General features: G+C 38.6%; 1 long non-coding RNA gene across 1 annotated transcript; it reads left to right on the top strand.

Moving 5' to 3' along the window:
• Positions 1 to 2069: 2069 nt before the first annotated feature.
• LOC139713304 (uncharacterized) lies at positions 2070 to 9433 on the top strand. Its single transcript, XR_011709631.1, has 3 exons — positions 2070 to 2196; positions 2901 to 3024; positions 8954 to 9433. It is a non-coding gene; the product is annotated as an uncharacterized lncRNA (long non-coding RNA).
• The last annotated feature ends 7164 nt before the right edge of the window (positions 9434 to 16597 follow it).

Below are 16597 nucleotides of genomic sequence, written 5' to 3'. Positions count from 1 at the left end.
GCAGAAATACATCTTAAATGCAGTTCAGTTTAATCAGTTTTCAGCGAAATGCTTTTTCACTGTTGAAATCCAAAAACATGCACTTCTATCATGCCACATTGAAAGGTTCATTCTTGTGTTGTTTTGATTATCCAGTACGCTGATAACCACAAGAAGCTACATGGTTCATGCGTACCAATTTGGGGACCAAACTGCAGTGAAAACGTGATATTCAAACATGAAAATGAAACAATTTTTATTCACTAGCTTAATTGTGACATTTTCAATTGCCAGAGTCACAAAATATGCTGCAGAAAAAAGGAGAATATTCCACAAAGGGTAAGATAAAAATTTGAGGAACATTAATTGTTCATTTGACTAAACAATGTTTTCATTATTAACTCTTTATGTGCCACGTTCGCACGTCCGACTCAGTCGACGGCGTGCCAACTTCGCATATTCTGCTCAACACACAAAGCCGCCAAAACCGATCGATAAATGGCTAGTCCCGCGGTACAATGAAAGCGTTTCTAGCGCTTTTGTTCCTCTCACATACGGCTTGCATTCTATGTGGTGATTGACTGTCAAGCGGTGTTCCCAACTATAGATTTGTGTGTACATTCTAAGTTTCTGTCACGGTTTCATGTGCAAAAGTCATGCCTTCACAGTAATGTAGCAAACTGGTCATTCAAAAGAAAATTGAAAATAGATTTGTCATACAATTTATATCTAAGCAAAGTTTGGCATTCCTCTAAACTTTGCTCACTATTATGTCAAAGCTCAACAGCTGAAATTTGTAGAAGTTACACAAATTGGAAAAACAGAATTCTTTCTCAAAGCATGTCTACCTTCGTGTCCCAGAATAACGTGGCATACAGGGGGTTTCCACCATGGCACATAAAGAGTTAATATTCAGCTTCAGGAATGTTATGCTCCAGCACTATAACATATGAAACATATGAAAAACACATACGGTATACAAGCTAAATAGTTCAGTAGAGTACAGTTCAAAGTATTTCAACAATAAGCATAGCATATTTGCAGTATCGTCTCTTTCTGGAGCTCAAGAAGACTGAGCACATCGGTACTCAATCCTGTGAATGGCATTTTGAATCAGTACAGTGTATTTCGAAACACTGATTCTATTACATAGCAAATTGAGCATAAACACAGCCCATGTAAAAGTAATACAAGATCATAAAGTAGTAGGCCATTGAATCACAGAGAGTTAAGATGCATTATACCTGTTTGATGGAGAAGATGACTGATGATTCTTGATGTATGGTATCTTCCACTTGTGGTATAGGAACATGTGCACTACACTAACCTCCTTTTCTCCTTGTGCAAGATAATATGAGTCAGGGTGGGCAATTCGTATAAGGCTTTGGCTGGCTAGTCCATGCAATGAGGTTATACCTGTATACTTTTATAAAATAGGCCCTTGCCAATAAGCTACACTGAGCAGGCAATCCTAATAAATTATCTCCTTATCAGAGACAATGAAAACTAGCTCTCTTGTGCGCCTCCAAGATCAGATTGTTGATATAGCCAGGGAGGGGGAAGAGATACAATGTATAGCCCTAATGCTCTGCTGGTGTGGGGAAGTGCCAAGCCCTATGGTTTGTTTCTCACAGAAGTGCTTTGTGGTCTGCCAATTAACCACAGTCAGCAAACAATGTTTGGGCAGTCTGTGGTTGAAACTCAAAGCTCCTTGGCATTCCTCTCAGCCTTCATTGAGAAAGTGAACTGATGCTCCATCCATACCAGCTGTGTACTCTGGTTAGATAGCACATTCGTCAGCTGCAGATGTTCCTCTGGACAACTATGATTCTAATTTTCTTACAATGGAGACGAATGATGGAAATATCAATGAACTTGATATCTCAGCTCAGTATTGATGATGATGGAGATGGTGCTAACATATTGTCCTCAAAATTATCAACAAGAACAAATACCAATGGAGCTTCTGACATTATGGATTTATCTCACCTGAGCTTTGATGAGCTCATATTAGACATGATGCTGAAAGATCAACTCCTACAGAGGAGTTTGCATGCCACATAAAGATGAAATTTGCTTGCCTCATGGAATATGCACCAAGAGAGACATAACAGTCAGTATCTTCGTGGCAAGGCAGAAATACTGGATCCTACTCTTGGCCGAGCTGAATTCTACAAATCATCGTCAAAGTTCTTCTGGCAAGTGAGAGTGAAAAAGGTAAGTTTTATGCAAACATACTTGCCAATCATGGGGAGTTTTTGCACCAACAGAGAAGGCTCAACATGTTTATTTTTCAACAAGTGCTAATGAATTATTTGGGAATACATGATACATAGAAAGCCTATCCATATTCTTTATAGTGTCACAATTAAAAATGCAGATATATCTCATTACCTCGTATTAGCTAATCGCAGCTCTATAAAATCATTGAAAATGTAATGTTCAATTGGATTCTTTCTTATTTTCAGATATGGTGCTATATGAATTAATGACATCACAATTGATGATTCAGGCATCCACACAATTGTGACTGTTGTGAGGCATTTCGGTTGTATATTCTAAGTGACACTTGAAAATATAATAAAATAAATTGAGAGTGCTTCAGAAAGTTTTTGTAGACCTTTGAAGTCATTTTATTTTGTCTTTCAAACATATAATTTTCAATTTCTTAATCAAGGGGTACATTTGGAAACATCTACAGTGTACATGTAGCTGTCATTCAATTACTGGTGGGATTTGAATGTGTGTTCTGGTTAACCTATGCACACTTGCTTTTTAATATCCCTATATTCTAATGCATGTAATTTTGTGCACTGCAGTACTTTTATGGGGGAGTGGTGATTTGATCATGCATAAAAAATTTCAGATTTAGAGTTTGGTGTAATTGATATTCTAACTTCATCAGTTTTCATTTCATGCAGACTGGAGATTTCTTCAAAATGCCAGAAATGTATTGTCCTGGAGAAGACACTAGACAAGGAAATGAACCAGACCAAAAAGGAAAGAGCTTGAGAATGCAATGATGATGCACAATGAAAGCCAAATGTAAGTGAATTTCAGGAAACTATTATACATTTCATCTGTGTACCAGTAAATGGTAACTCGGTCTACTGCTTGATGGTAAAACTGTCACATAATCACAATCCCTCAAGGTCTATGTCCATCATCTTCCATCATCATGATGTTTACATCTTTTTATACCATGCCATGTTATTTCCCAAATATAATATGAAATTTATATTGATGTGCAACATCATATTTCATGAATTTTTTTCCTTTCCACAGAGAATTAACTTGCAGTTTGGGTTTCCCTTTTTGTAGCACAGTCTGCATAATGTGTACCAAAAGGGGTGTGAAAGCATTTGTGGGACAAATTCAAATAATCCAAAATGCAGAAAAATAATGTTAGTACCGCAAAAATATCAATGCATTCAAAATCTGAAGAACAGTGTTTTGTTTAGAGTAAAACGTCTGAAATCAGATAAAAGAACAAGTCCATCTTCATGTGACAAGTGGAGTATGTGAGAAAATAGAGCGCTATCAGAAGAGCACATTGACAGTTTGAGGAAAATCAATAATAGTTTTGAGGAAAATCATACAATCTGTTCAATTTGTTAGCAATTTTTAAAAATTTCTGTACAGTCACTGCCTGATGAAAATTATACAGTCTGTGATGTCACATGTATAGAATGATATGTAAAGAGAAAACATTTCTATTAAGAGAATTCCACAAAATTTCATTTTGAGAAGAAAGTACAAAGGATTCCCTTAACTGGTACTGATGTATGTTTAGAGTAATATTATTCCCCGATCTTCTGAATGAGACAAGTCAATTGTTCTTGTCATTTACATAATGCTGCAAAGTGAAAAATACAATTGTATGCTGATTTTTCTTTATATTTTCTTTATTTTGTTGTACACATACGTGACATCACAAGATGTTTTAGTCTTCTTATCCTGCCATGGAAGCATTGAAACTTCACAAACTCATAACTTTTGAACAGATACAGTAGTCAGACTTTCATCAAACGTGCATTGATGTATTGTACTTATAATATTGCTACTTTCTCTCAATTCACATGCATATTAAAGGGATCGTATAGTTTTGGTTGAGACCTAATTTCAGGGTCTAACATGTTTTGGTGAAATAATAAGAAACCTCTTATGATTATATGAAAGAGCATGTAATTCCATGAGGAATTCAACATTCATTTGATGAAAATTGGTTTTGAAATGGCTGAGATATCCATAACAGAGCAATTCTAATTAAGTTGATTAGATTACATCTATGCATTAAAACTTGTGTATTTTTCCCCCACTCCTCACTCCCTTCCTACAATATCCTTACAGCACCATGGTCATAAGCTCTGTTTCATGGGGGCTCATATTCATTTGCTTTATGTCATTCATTACAAATCACACTTTGACTATGTGTGATTTTCTATAAGAAAAATTGAAATGGAATTAAATTGATATGGTCATGAGATTTTATCAATGAACTCTCTGCTCTGCTGTAGTGGTTGTCAACACAATGGAATGTGCTGGTCAGTAGCCTGAAACAAAGGGGCACGTAGAAGTGGGTAGAACAGGTCAGTGGGGACTGAGTGCTTTCCAAATAAACCAGTGGGTCATAGGGTAGTGCAAGGACATTAAGTATAGGAGGGAAGTGAGGAGTGGGGAGAAGTACACAATTTGGGGTCTAACATCTTCCTGCAAATGATTGTCTTTGACTTTAGAATAACTAAGTATCTCAGAATGATAAGGGGAAAAAGTAGATGAAATGGCAGTTACAGAGAAAAGATACTGATGTGATGAATATACCTACTGGCTGGTTATCTACTGGGGATAAGACAGTGGTCAAGGCCAATCGCCTTTCTGTGTTTTATGTGGTCTTTGTAGCAGAACAAGGAGGTAATATATCTCTTTGAGTTGAAGAAGCCTTCAATCATCTTTAATACTTTATCTACCTCCTAACCTTCTAAGAAGCAGTTTGTGCAATTAAAGGATGCAGTGCTTTGTGTCAGTGGGTGATTGCATATAAAAAGTACATTCAAAGTATGCACTTGGTGTCTAGGATTAGGGTTTAACCCTTATCCCACTGGGTTATTTGAGGGACAAACTTTTTTGGCCTCCCCCCCCCCCCCCCCCCCCCCCCCCCCCTTCAGATCTCGGTCGTGGATCGCGCGATCCTCGCGAAAATTTGCACTAAGGTAGAGGCCAATAATCTAAAAGATTGTATAGTTACATTTTTCAAATTTTAATTTATGTATTTTACTCTAACTTAATGCTTATTTAAGCAAAAATAATTTTTTGCCTATAAATCCAAAAATAAAGCTCCAAAACTTCTAATTTTTGGTAAACATATTTTTTCATTATCCTCAACAATAATATTGAAGAAAAAATTCAGCTTCGTAATTTTTCTTATGTATTTTATTGTTCATAGAATTTCTTTTGTATTTTTTGTTTTTTTACTTTTTGTTTTAGTTGTTTTTTGTTGTCAAAATTTGTCGCAGAAACTTTTTAAAGCATAATCAAGCTAAAATGAATCATCATCAGCCACTGAAAGTAAAAATATCTATTTTTATATATAATGAATTAATTGCAAAAACACAATTTACATTGGATTTGTACATAAAATCATGTTTTTGAGCAATTTTTGGGTCGACAAATTTTTTTCAAAAGGGGCATGGCTTCAAAACGGTATGGCCGGGAGTGACAAATTTGGTCTCAAAAGTTGCGCGATATTTGAAAGAAAAGAGTCACAAAATGTCGCGGCGAGAGCATCGCGTGTTGCAAAATAAAACACCAAATGCGAATTCAAACACCATATCAGCCAGCTCCTTTACTTTTAACGGCACAATTTGTCAATTTGTAATCCTAAAGTAAAAAGCTCCCTAACCTGTATCGTTGGGGAGCAAACTCCTGCCTTATGGCCCTTCCTCACCCCTCCTACTGCAGTTCAACCTTGGTAGGAGAATTCACTCAGAGCCATGCAGTAAGAACGCTGGCATCTTTGCATGCAGTTGATATTCAGTGTATTGGAAGACCATACAGTGGGGATATCATGAAAGTATGATTGTGGCCAGGGAGCCAGTGAGTTCACAGCCCTGTGGTGGTTGTTGTTTGTTTGCTTGCCTCCCTGTGCCACATTCCATTGACCACCAGTGAAGGGCATGAGAGCATTTTCCACCTCCCTGATCAGTGTGTACATAAACAAGATTGAGCAGGTAACTCCAACCACTGTATTTTCTGGGAAGCTACAATGTAGTGGCCAGAAGAGTTGGTATCACACCAGATAGGCAGCTTGCAGCTTGTGTCTTTGATCCTAACAGACAAGTCAACCTTTAATACATGTGGATTGAGTGATTGCAACAATATTAGTAGAACACATTAAGTGAAAGTTTGGGGAAAATCCAACACTCCGTTCAAAATCACTGCTGGATGAGAAGACTACTATAGTGTATAATGTCATATGTGTAGAATGATACTATAAGCAAAATGAATAGAGAATTTCACAAAACTTTACTTTTTGAATAGAGTGCACATTTCTTTGACTTGTCACCGATATAAGGGTAATATTATTCCCCCTGCCTTCTGAAAGAGAAAAGTGAAGTGTTCTTTTGTTATGCAAGAAAAGTAAAAATATGTTGAATTTTCTTTATACATGTACTTTCTTTATATCGTACACATGTGACATCACAAGCTAAAGTAGTCTTTTCATCCATATGACTAAGCAGTAACTTCAAAAATTGATAACTTTTGAACGGATTGTTAGACTTTCCTCAAACTCTCATAGAACTGTTCAATTTCTACTAATATTGCTGCATTCACTCAACCCACATGTCTATGAAGGTGATCCGAACTTGTTCTTTAACAGGTTGAGGCTTTTATACTTCTCAGTGTATATTGGACTGCTTAGCCAGTTGTTGATAACAGGACACTGAACTTGACTATCAGCTAGCTAGAGCTGGACATGTCATTGTTCTTTATAACAATGTTATTGATAAAGGTCCTAATGTGATATACACTGTATTTCAACCAGACTTAAAACAAGTTTTGAATGTTCATACAGCTAAACATGGATTGTGACTGCATGACACACATTTAGGATGGAAAGACACCCATTTATGCTGATAAAAGTGGGCCGACAACACTTCTGTAAATAAAATCTGCAAGCTGATCACCCAACAGATATATGTGACCGGCGACAACGGTTTCAGGCAAAAGTCGGGAATTTTGAAAATTCATTTTTTCACTGAATCTCATTGCCCATTTCCTAAGCTTTGCATTGATATAAAACACTTGTATTCTTCGGCACCATAAGTGGGCATAGAAAGAGAAAAAAAATGCACTTTTTAAGTTGTTAGCCTGACAAAATTGCGAGAAAACAGGCTTTGAAGATTCACCTCTTTCTCAAAGACAATGTCCGAGCGGCGATGCGAGGGGAGAATCACCCATCCGTGCGATGGTGCCAATCGATGTTAAGCTCCGCCTCTAGCAACCACATCGCCTTCTGATTGGCTCACTGAGAGAGTCAAATTTCCCGGGCACCTTCCTCGGAGCTCAGCGTATGGAGCCGATAAACAATGCATTTCGCTCGGGTTTGTTTACCAGTACGCTTTCAAGATGGCGAATACGATAATTGCACGTATGGTGTACATGTACAATGTACATGTGTATTGTGCACGCATTACGCAATGGCATCCACATGCCATGGCCGTGTGCATGTAACAGGAGCGGTGGCGAATCCACACATTTACAAATCGCGTTTTTATTGTGGTGCCTTTTGAAAGCAGAAAATTGCTAGTGCTGGCAAGGGTCACGCTTCCTGATTGTTTTGCCTTTACAAGACATGCATAATATGTTGCTTTGTTCGGTGGTGCTCATTAAATTAAAACAAACAAACAAACAAACAAACACGACTCGTTAGTTTGGTGCGATCTTGATGTGTATTATTTGAATATAATTGGTCACATGTGACCGCTCCTTTCCTCTCATCTATCTTCCATTGAGTCAGTCTGCTGCTGTCATAATTTTTACTACATGTACAAGTAGACAAATTTGAGAATATTTAGTTTTCTTTTCACACGATTACGTCATGCTACATGATCTTTGATTCACTTCCGTTGTCGAACATTGCGGTAGAATAGTTTGGATAGAAAGCCAAACGAAGACCACGCACTACAGAGCGAGCGTATATAAACCACTAAAGCAAGAACAATGGAGCATGTAATCGTGCACGCGTGGACAAAGCATTCGCCAAAAGCTGCAACTGGCTTTTCCGAAAGCCGAATTATGTAAATGTATGCGACGCACCAGCCAATTGCATGGGAGACCCTGCGCCGTCGCAACGCTGAGGATATTGGCGCGGCGTTCGAAAGAAGCTCGAAACTGACGAGTGCGATCCAACAAAGGGTGCTTAAAATTCCATTTTCGATAGGAAAAACTTAGTCTTATGCTATGAAATTTAGTGTAGATGTAGAAAACATATCAAAGATTCGATTTCTGCAAAAAACCTAAATCGACAAAAATAATGGTCAAAATCTTTGTACCCCGCCTAGGAGGGAATTTGCTCTTGCGACTTTTGCCTGAAACCGTTGTCGCGGGTCACATATGATGATAAGGATTAAATGCCCTAAAAAACAGTACTCAGCAGTCACATCTATGTAAAATACATGTAGCTACAAGAAGCATTTTGAGAAAGTCTGTCACCAGCCTTGTCAACAAACTCTCAACTTTTGCTTCATACAAGCTTTTGATTCATACAAACTTTTTAAACCAAGTTCATTTCTTGATATTCATGACATGCATGATTGTTATAAGTGTCAAACAACTTTATTATAATAATTAGTTAACCAAATTTGCTGACATATACATGGTATATCAAGAATTAGTTCACAAATTGAGAAAATGTTTCTTGCATGAAAAACGAAATGAATATTTTCCCTTCTATGTGTCTTCTTTTTTTTTACAGGGTATCAATGATACAGAACTCCTCAAGACACATGTGACTGGTGTTATCCTTCATGAACAACAAAAGAATTTGACTTTTAGATATTGGACAACACAGCTATGATTCAAATCTTACCATCAATATCCTGCTGAAAGTATTCCTAGGTGTCAAAGGTAAGTTTTTCATTTGCATCAAAGCAAAAAGTAGGCATTAGTAAAGTAATTACTGCTATTCCGCATGATGCATACTGGTCTTAAAAGAGGTCTTGCACTCGGACAGTTCCATTCTTTGTAGTTTTTAGTAGTAATCACATTCAGCAAGTACTTTCAACTATTTTAAAAAATAAGTCTATGTTGAAAGGAAATGCATTTAATCCCTGTCTCCATACGATGGCTGATTGCCTACATCACAATGTATAGATTCCTTTTAACAACAGATAACCAATTACTGTCATGGTTATAATATCTGGCAATAAACACAAAGCAATTTCAAAATATTATAATACTGTTCAATTTTGGAAGGAATAATAATCAGTCAGCTCATTTGACATCCCTTTGTCATATGCAAACCTTTATGTATGTGCACTTCCTGCCTCCAATTCAAGAAATGTGATGCAATTCTATTCTGTTGAGATCAAAGGAACCAAAATTGTTGTCGAGCAAAATTTAGGCAGACAATGACAATATTGATCCTGAAAAATATGTGTATTGTTTCTTCCAAAATGTAACAATGTTAAATTCAATAAGGCAATAAGAAAGAGCAATGGACTGGTGTGTGAAAATGAAATATCCCAATTCATTGTTATACAGTATAAAGTAAAAAGATATATACAGTTGTAGGTACATTGAAACTTACACAACATTTAAAGAAAAAAAAAATGTAGTAGAAGACTTGACGGGTCTTTAAATGTACTTTGAAGGGTAACGTTTACAGATAGGCCCTGATCATCATGTAGTAATCACACTGCAGTTTAGAGATAGAAAATGATACATGACCGAGTACAATGTACATTGATAAAGATTCCAGAAAGAAGGTAAAATTCGAAGAGGCCTCATATGAGCAACAAAGAAGATAACTCAAGAGAGGAGAAAGATAAAGGTGTTGAAGTATGTGAAAATCTATCTTTACATCCTCGAAAATGAGAGTACAGATTTATTATGAAAATTTGTCTGAATAGTTCATACAATGTACATGCTAGGGATGACAGGAATGGTTCATCCTCAATTATTTGAAAATATACTTGGCATTTTATACTATCATCGCTAGCTCAAGTACCCTATCGACAATACAATCGGATGAAATAAGTGCTATACTACATGACTGTAATAATGAGCCTTTTACAATCCAGTGTGAGGTCAGACAGTTCACACTACTGGTGTGCTTCCTATGCAATCACAGCACGTATACTCCCCATATAATAGTCAAGAGGCATTTAATCCTAATTCTGCATAAACTTGGCCCTCTAAAGAGGTGTGGACAATGTAGGCAGTTTAAAAAGTACATGTGTGGTCACCAAACAGGAGATTTGGAAAGTCAAACAAAGCTTAAGAAAACAAACACCTCTGTGCTGCAGCTAAACAGGAAACACCTTACTATCTGTGTGTTATACTGTCCCAAGAGTTTGTGTTTAAGTTTTTAAATTGCATATTTTTGTTTATATTCTTCCTTATAGGGTCATGTCACCAGACAGAAGTAACAACAGCACTAAGACTTCAACAGCACTCTGCAGGATTCAGAATGGCATTTATCTCCGTGAAATTCAACATAAATAGGCATATGGATACATACTATTACAATTAGTAATGTACTCCTGTGTGCACTGGATGAGAATGCTTCTGCTATTGCCATAGATGAATGTGCTTACGGCTAGCAGCAGCAGTACCACTGCTCCTCAGGAACATTAGTAGAAATGGCTCAATGTGATGTGGACATTATTTGTGTCAAATGATCATGGAAGCTATACATGAAGTACGGACAAAAAGTGCTAACAGACAAAAGTTAACAGTGTGGGATTCAAATTTCCTTGGCTTGTAAATAAACTGTTTGTCACATAATATGTTTTGGAAGCTAGATACTCTGTAAGTAGAATCACATCAGCTCAAGGCTTGCCTAAATTACTGCACTCAGCCCCATATTTTCATATGTGTATAAATACATTTTACTGGCCTGCCAAGCTGTACCAGGGAGAGAAGTATCCTTTTGTATATTTCTTCTGCCCCCCCTTTTTTTTTGGGGGGGGGGGTTGAAATGGTGCTCTAAATACATTTGAACTAGATGTATGTATTCAATAATATTTGTTTTGTTTTGTTTTTGTTTTTGTTTGTTTGTTTGTTTGTTTGTGTGTTTTTTTTTTTGGGGGGGGGGGCAGCCCAAAATTAATATCACATTGTTTTGTGTGTTCTTTGTTGTTGTTTGTGTTTTTGTTTGTGTGTGTGTGACTGTGTGTGTGTGTGTTTGTGTGTAACAGGTGTCTAAGATGGTTTAGCCTGAAATTTTGGTGGCCAAAAAAGGACATGAGTACTGGCCCAAAATAAGACCAACAAAACAATCTATTTTCTATGATAGTTGCTTGCTTTGGGGACAACAGATAACTTTTTTCTTTTAAATTGATGGTCCACAATTAATCAACCTAAAACCAGGCTAATGGGCCACAGTTAATTTTTGACCCTACATACTGCATATGGACCTGCAAGCAAGAGTTAATTATCCTAACTTGGTTAAAAACTTTTGAGTACCTTTTTCTATTTCAGTGTTGAGTAATGCTATCCACAGAGAATAACTTCACCATTTTCTGAGGCCACTTTAAACAAACTAAAAAAAAAAATACAGTTCAAGACTCTTCTTTTCTTAACAATCATGGATTCAATTTTCTCAGTACTCTTTTTGTACTGGAAATCAATTGAAGTGTGCCTATCGCTTGACACGGTAAATTTGAAAAGTCTATTTATTTAGTGTATGTTGCTCCACATATTAGAAGCTTCAGTTACACTGCATGCTTAATGCATCCATGTAGACTGCGTCTGTGTGTGAAAGACAATATTATGAGCCCTTATGTCTCCATCAATATCATTTTTTTCAGCAATTAATTAAGACCATTTCTGAAAGACATCAAAATATAGAGCATGTAGTTGGCCTATTTCTTGCTGAATTGAGTAGTCTTTTATACAATTGATCATACAAATTGGTTCATACAAATGAAGTGAGTATAGTATATGTATCACAGGCATGGCTGTTCTCTGATTTGAAAACTATTAAATTACATGCAATTTCATATATTTTTCTATATTGGAATAGGATTCCTTTCAAACAATTAAAAGTGTAGCATATCCCACGTTAATATGTCTGAACACCTATTACTATTTTTATGCAAACTATACGTTACAATTCTTCGCAACAATTTTTGTTTCATTTTCTGACGACACCTCTCACACAAAGCTGGGAAGGTTCAGCAAAATCCAAACCTGTGCATCTAGGTAAGTTTGTCAAAAGCCAAACCTGAGCAGCTCAGCACATTTATCAAAAGCTAAACCCGGGGCAGCTGGGCAGGTTCATCAAAAGACGAACCATGGGAGCTTGGCAGGTTCGTCAAAAGCCGAACCTGGGCAGCTCGGCAGGTTCGTCAAAAGCCGAACCTGGGCAGCTCGGCAGGTTCGTCAAAAGCCGAACCTGGGCAGCTCGGCAGGTTCGTCAAAAGCCGAACCTTGGCAGCTCAGCAGGTTCGTCAAAAGCCGAACCCTGGCAGCTCGGCAGGTTCGTCAAAAGCTGTGCAACTCGGCAGGTTCGTCAAAAGCCGAACCTGTGCAGCCGCTGGCAGGTTCGTCAAAAGCCGAACCATGGCAGCTCGGCAGGTTCGTCAAAAGCCGAACCTTGCCAGCTCAGCAGGTTCGTCAAAAGCCGAACCTGTGCAGCTCGGCAGGTTCGTCAAAAGCCGAACCTTGGCAGCTCGGCAGGTGCATCAAAAGCCGAACCATGGCAGCTCGGCAGGTTCATCAAAAGCTGAACCTTGCCAGCTCGGCAGGTTCGTCAAAAGCCGAACCTCGACAGCTCGGCAGGTTTGTCAAAAGCCGAATCCTGGCAGCTCAGCAGGTTCGTCAAAAGCCGAACCTTGCCAGCTCAGCAGGTTCGTCAAAAGCCGAACCTGTACAGATTGGCAGGTTCGTCAAAAGCCGAACCCTGGCAGCTCGGCAGGTTTGTCAGAAGCCGAACCTGGGCAGCTCGGCAGGTTCTTCAAAAGCCGAACCCTGGCAGCTCGGCAGGTTTGTCAAAAGCCGAACCTTGCCAGCTCGGCAGGTTCGTCAAAAGCCGAACCTGTACAGATTGACAGGTTCGTCAAAAGCCGAACCTTGGCAGCTCGGCAGGTTCGTCAAAAGCCGATCCTGGGCAGCTCGGCAGGTTCGTCTAAAGCCGAACCCTGGCAGCTCGGCAGGTTTGTCAAAAGCCGAACCTGGGCAGCTCGGCAGGTTCGTCAAAAGCCGAACCCTGGCAGCTTGGCAGGTTCGTCAAAAGCCGAACCTTAGCAGCTTGGCAGGTTCGTCTAGAGCCGAACCTTGCCAGCTTGGCAGGTTCGTCAAATGCCGAACCTTGACAGCTCAGCAGGTTTGGCAGAAGACCAACATTGACATATCCAGCTATGACTGATGCAATTCTGAAAGAAATGAAGGATAGATTTGTTAATTCCATTTTGTTTATGCCGAACCTTGCACCACAATTTCAGATTAAGATTTAAAATTTCGATCATTTGTAGACTGATTTTCCCATTTTTTGAGCACCTATTTTTAGCAAAATCAGTCTAATTTTTTAGACTAATGTAGAAAGTCTATTTCTGAAATAGAACGGGTTCTCAGGGTTTAACCTTAAATTATTAGGCCGGGCTATTTAGGTAGATCATAGAGCCGGGGGGGCCTCCCAGGCCCCCCCCCCCAGATCTCGGCCGTCGACCGCGCGATTGCGATGAAAATTCGCACACACATTGCCTATGACGTAATCTAAAGTACTACGAAGTTAAATTTTTAAAAAATTATCATTTATGCTTAATTATGCTGATTTATGCATAATGATGCATGAAATGAGACAATTTGGTATAAATCACTAAATAAAGCTCAAAATGGGCACATTTTTTGTGTTAATATTCTTTTTAGTGTCCTGAGCAAATATAAGAGAAAAAAATTGTGCCATCTGAAAAAATTTCTTAAGTATTTTATTGTTTTGTGAATTTCTTATGTATTTCTTTGTTTTTTCGACTTTGATGAAACTTGTCCGCGACATTGTTCTGAACAAGAAAATATGTTATGAATTGATTTTGATCAATAAAACCCCCAAATAATCATGCTTTTATGAAATTTGCCTGTAAGCACAGTTTGCATTGAAATTGTACACGAATTCACATTTTTGAGCAATTTTTGGTCTGACATGCACGTACATATTTATGCGCAACTTCGGAACTGCGCGCCCGGACATCGCAAATGTGCGAAACGTCGAGGGGGGCCTCGGAGCCCCCCCCCCCCCCCCCCCCCCCCCCCCCCCCCCCCCCGGCCTAGTTAGGGTTAAGGTACTTTGTCCTGTTAGCTTTCAGTACATGTAGAAAAGCATAAAGAAGAGAACTGTCTATTATTGCATCAAACCATGACATAGAGAAATTCAGGTAACAAAAACAAAAATGACATGATAAGATTTAGAACTGTACAAAATTGTACGAGTTACTGAATGTATTATCATTATGTCGTGAGAGCTGATATTTTGTAGTATGTACATAATGGGAACAATATGCACAGTTAACTGGCAATAGAATTTGACCAGAGAGGAGAAATATCAAACACAAGATGCAAAGAAAAAAAGGGCAAAGGAGGTTAGGGAAATATGAATGTGTCATATGAACCATTTTGTTCTAAAAGAGCAATTTTAGTGATACAGGTATATTTGTTTTCTTTTTTCTTTTTGCCTTTTGATGTCGACAAAAAATATTTGTGCAGGAATCCTTAATTCATTGTAAACATACACCGTGTATATTTTTGTCAAATATGATTTTGCATTCCTTAACCATTATTTTGCCCCTCAGCTACCACATGAAGTACATGTTCACAGGGGACCTGGTCAAGGCTGAAGCAGAGAAGGTCATCAAAGGACTCAAGCCTCCCCTTCGCACCAAAATGCGGTTTATCAGCAAGGGTGTGGAGAGCCTCGCTGTTAGTTCCAGACCTGCCTCCTACAGCATCAATGCACTCTGAGATGGTTGATACTGCTGCAGGTCAATCTCTTCAGCCCTACGTCTACAGACTGTAAATGCAAACTGGGCCAAATGTGGTACCAAACTGTGACTGGTGCACTCCAAATAATACTGTAAAAGTGAAAATTTTCGTGGTGTTGAAATTTTCGCGCATTTCGCGCAACCAGAAACTAGCGCGAAAATAAAAGCGCGCGAATAGTTTTGCCTGCCGTATGTTCCTGTGCGTGATGTCTTGATTCCGCGGAATTAAAAACATGCAAAACTCTTCTGACCTGGCCAAGCGCGAAAAATTAGTCGCGCGAAAATATCCACTTTTACAGTAATCACTTGTTTACAAGCAGAGCGCCACTACAACAAAATATTGAAAGGTTTGAATTAAAAGCCCGGGCCCAGCCCTCCACTGTAAATGGACAGAATTGTGGGGTGGAGTACCGCAATTGAGGCCGGGCTCAGCCCAGGCCTGCATTGTAAATGGTGTCTTTGACACATACATAGATGGGTTTACCATGGCTATGAGTATATTTCATAGCAAAAGGGTCAAAAGTATCTTCAGATGCTGAGCATGGGAGGAATGCCCTCCCCTAAACTCTGTTACAGAATTTGTATGTGTTCAAAAACATAGAGTTTTTGGTTATATTATGCTGTTTGTAACAGAGAACAACACCATCACCACCTATTAAACATTCATCTGATGAGGTCATTTGTACCTGTTTGTTACTTTTCAGGAGCTTATAGTTACACGTACAATCTTTGTCATGTCTTTATGTTTGCATCTTTCAAAGTGCAATGCTGCACAAAGATAATTTTCTGTTTGAGAATAATTGAACTTGACAATAATAAGGTACCATTTGTAGTCCCCACACTTGCTTTCATCACATTCCTGTCTGCTCCAAAGTTGTCACCATACTTGGTTGATTTTGCAGCGTTCAGTTAAAGATCATTGACTAGATGCCATTAATCAAACACTGAAGTTTTCAAGCTTGTTTTAGGAATACCGTTTACAGGACAGTTTTGTGTTTGTGTTCTTCTTGGCTTCTCTTGCACATCAAATATTGTTCTAGGTCCCTGCTGGCCCTTTGATGCCATCGCTTCTGTTGTCTTTGAGTGATGTAAACTGGCAGACAACTTACCACTTCTGACTTTGCAGTTTTAACCCTAACTTACCGGGGGGGGGGGGGGCCATAATGGCCCCCCCCTCCCTTGACGAATTCCGCGACCATTACGGCGTGCAAATTTTTTTGACCGCACCGCTCGCTGACTTTATACTTTCAAGTCTCATGCAACTTTTGAGACCAAATTTGTCACGCCCGGGCATACCGTTCCAAAGCCACGCCCCTTCAAAAAATGTTCGTCAACCCCAAAATTGCTCAAAAACGTGATTTTGTGTACAAAGTCAGTAGAAATTGTGTTTTTTCTATTAATTCACATAAAGATTCATATTT

Source organism: Diadema antillarum, unplaced genomic scaffold (assembly GCF_040938485.1).
Source record: "Diadema antillarum isolate AM-2024a unplaced genomic scaffold, OU_Dant_1.0 seq00001946_RagTag, whole genome shotgun sequence".
Lineage (NCBI taxonomy): Eukaryota > Metazoa > Echinodermata > Echinoidea > Diadematoida > Diadematidae > Diadema > Diadema antillarum.
Note: the sequence above shows the minus strand (reverse complement) of the source record. Positions and strands in the feature narration are given on the sequence as shown.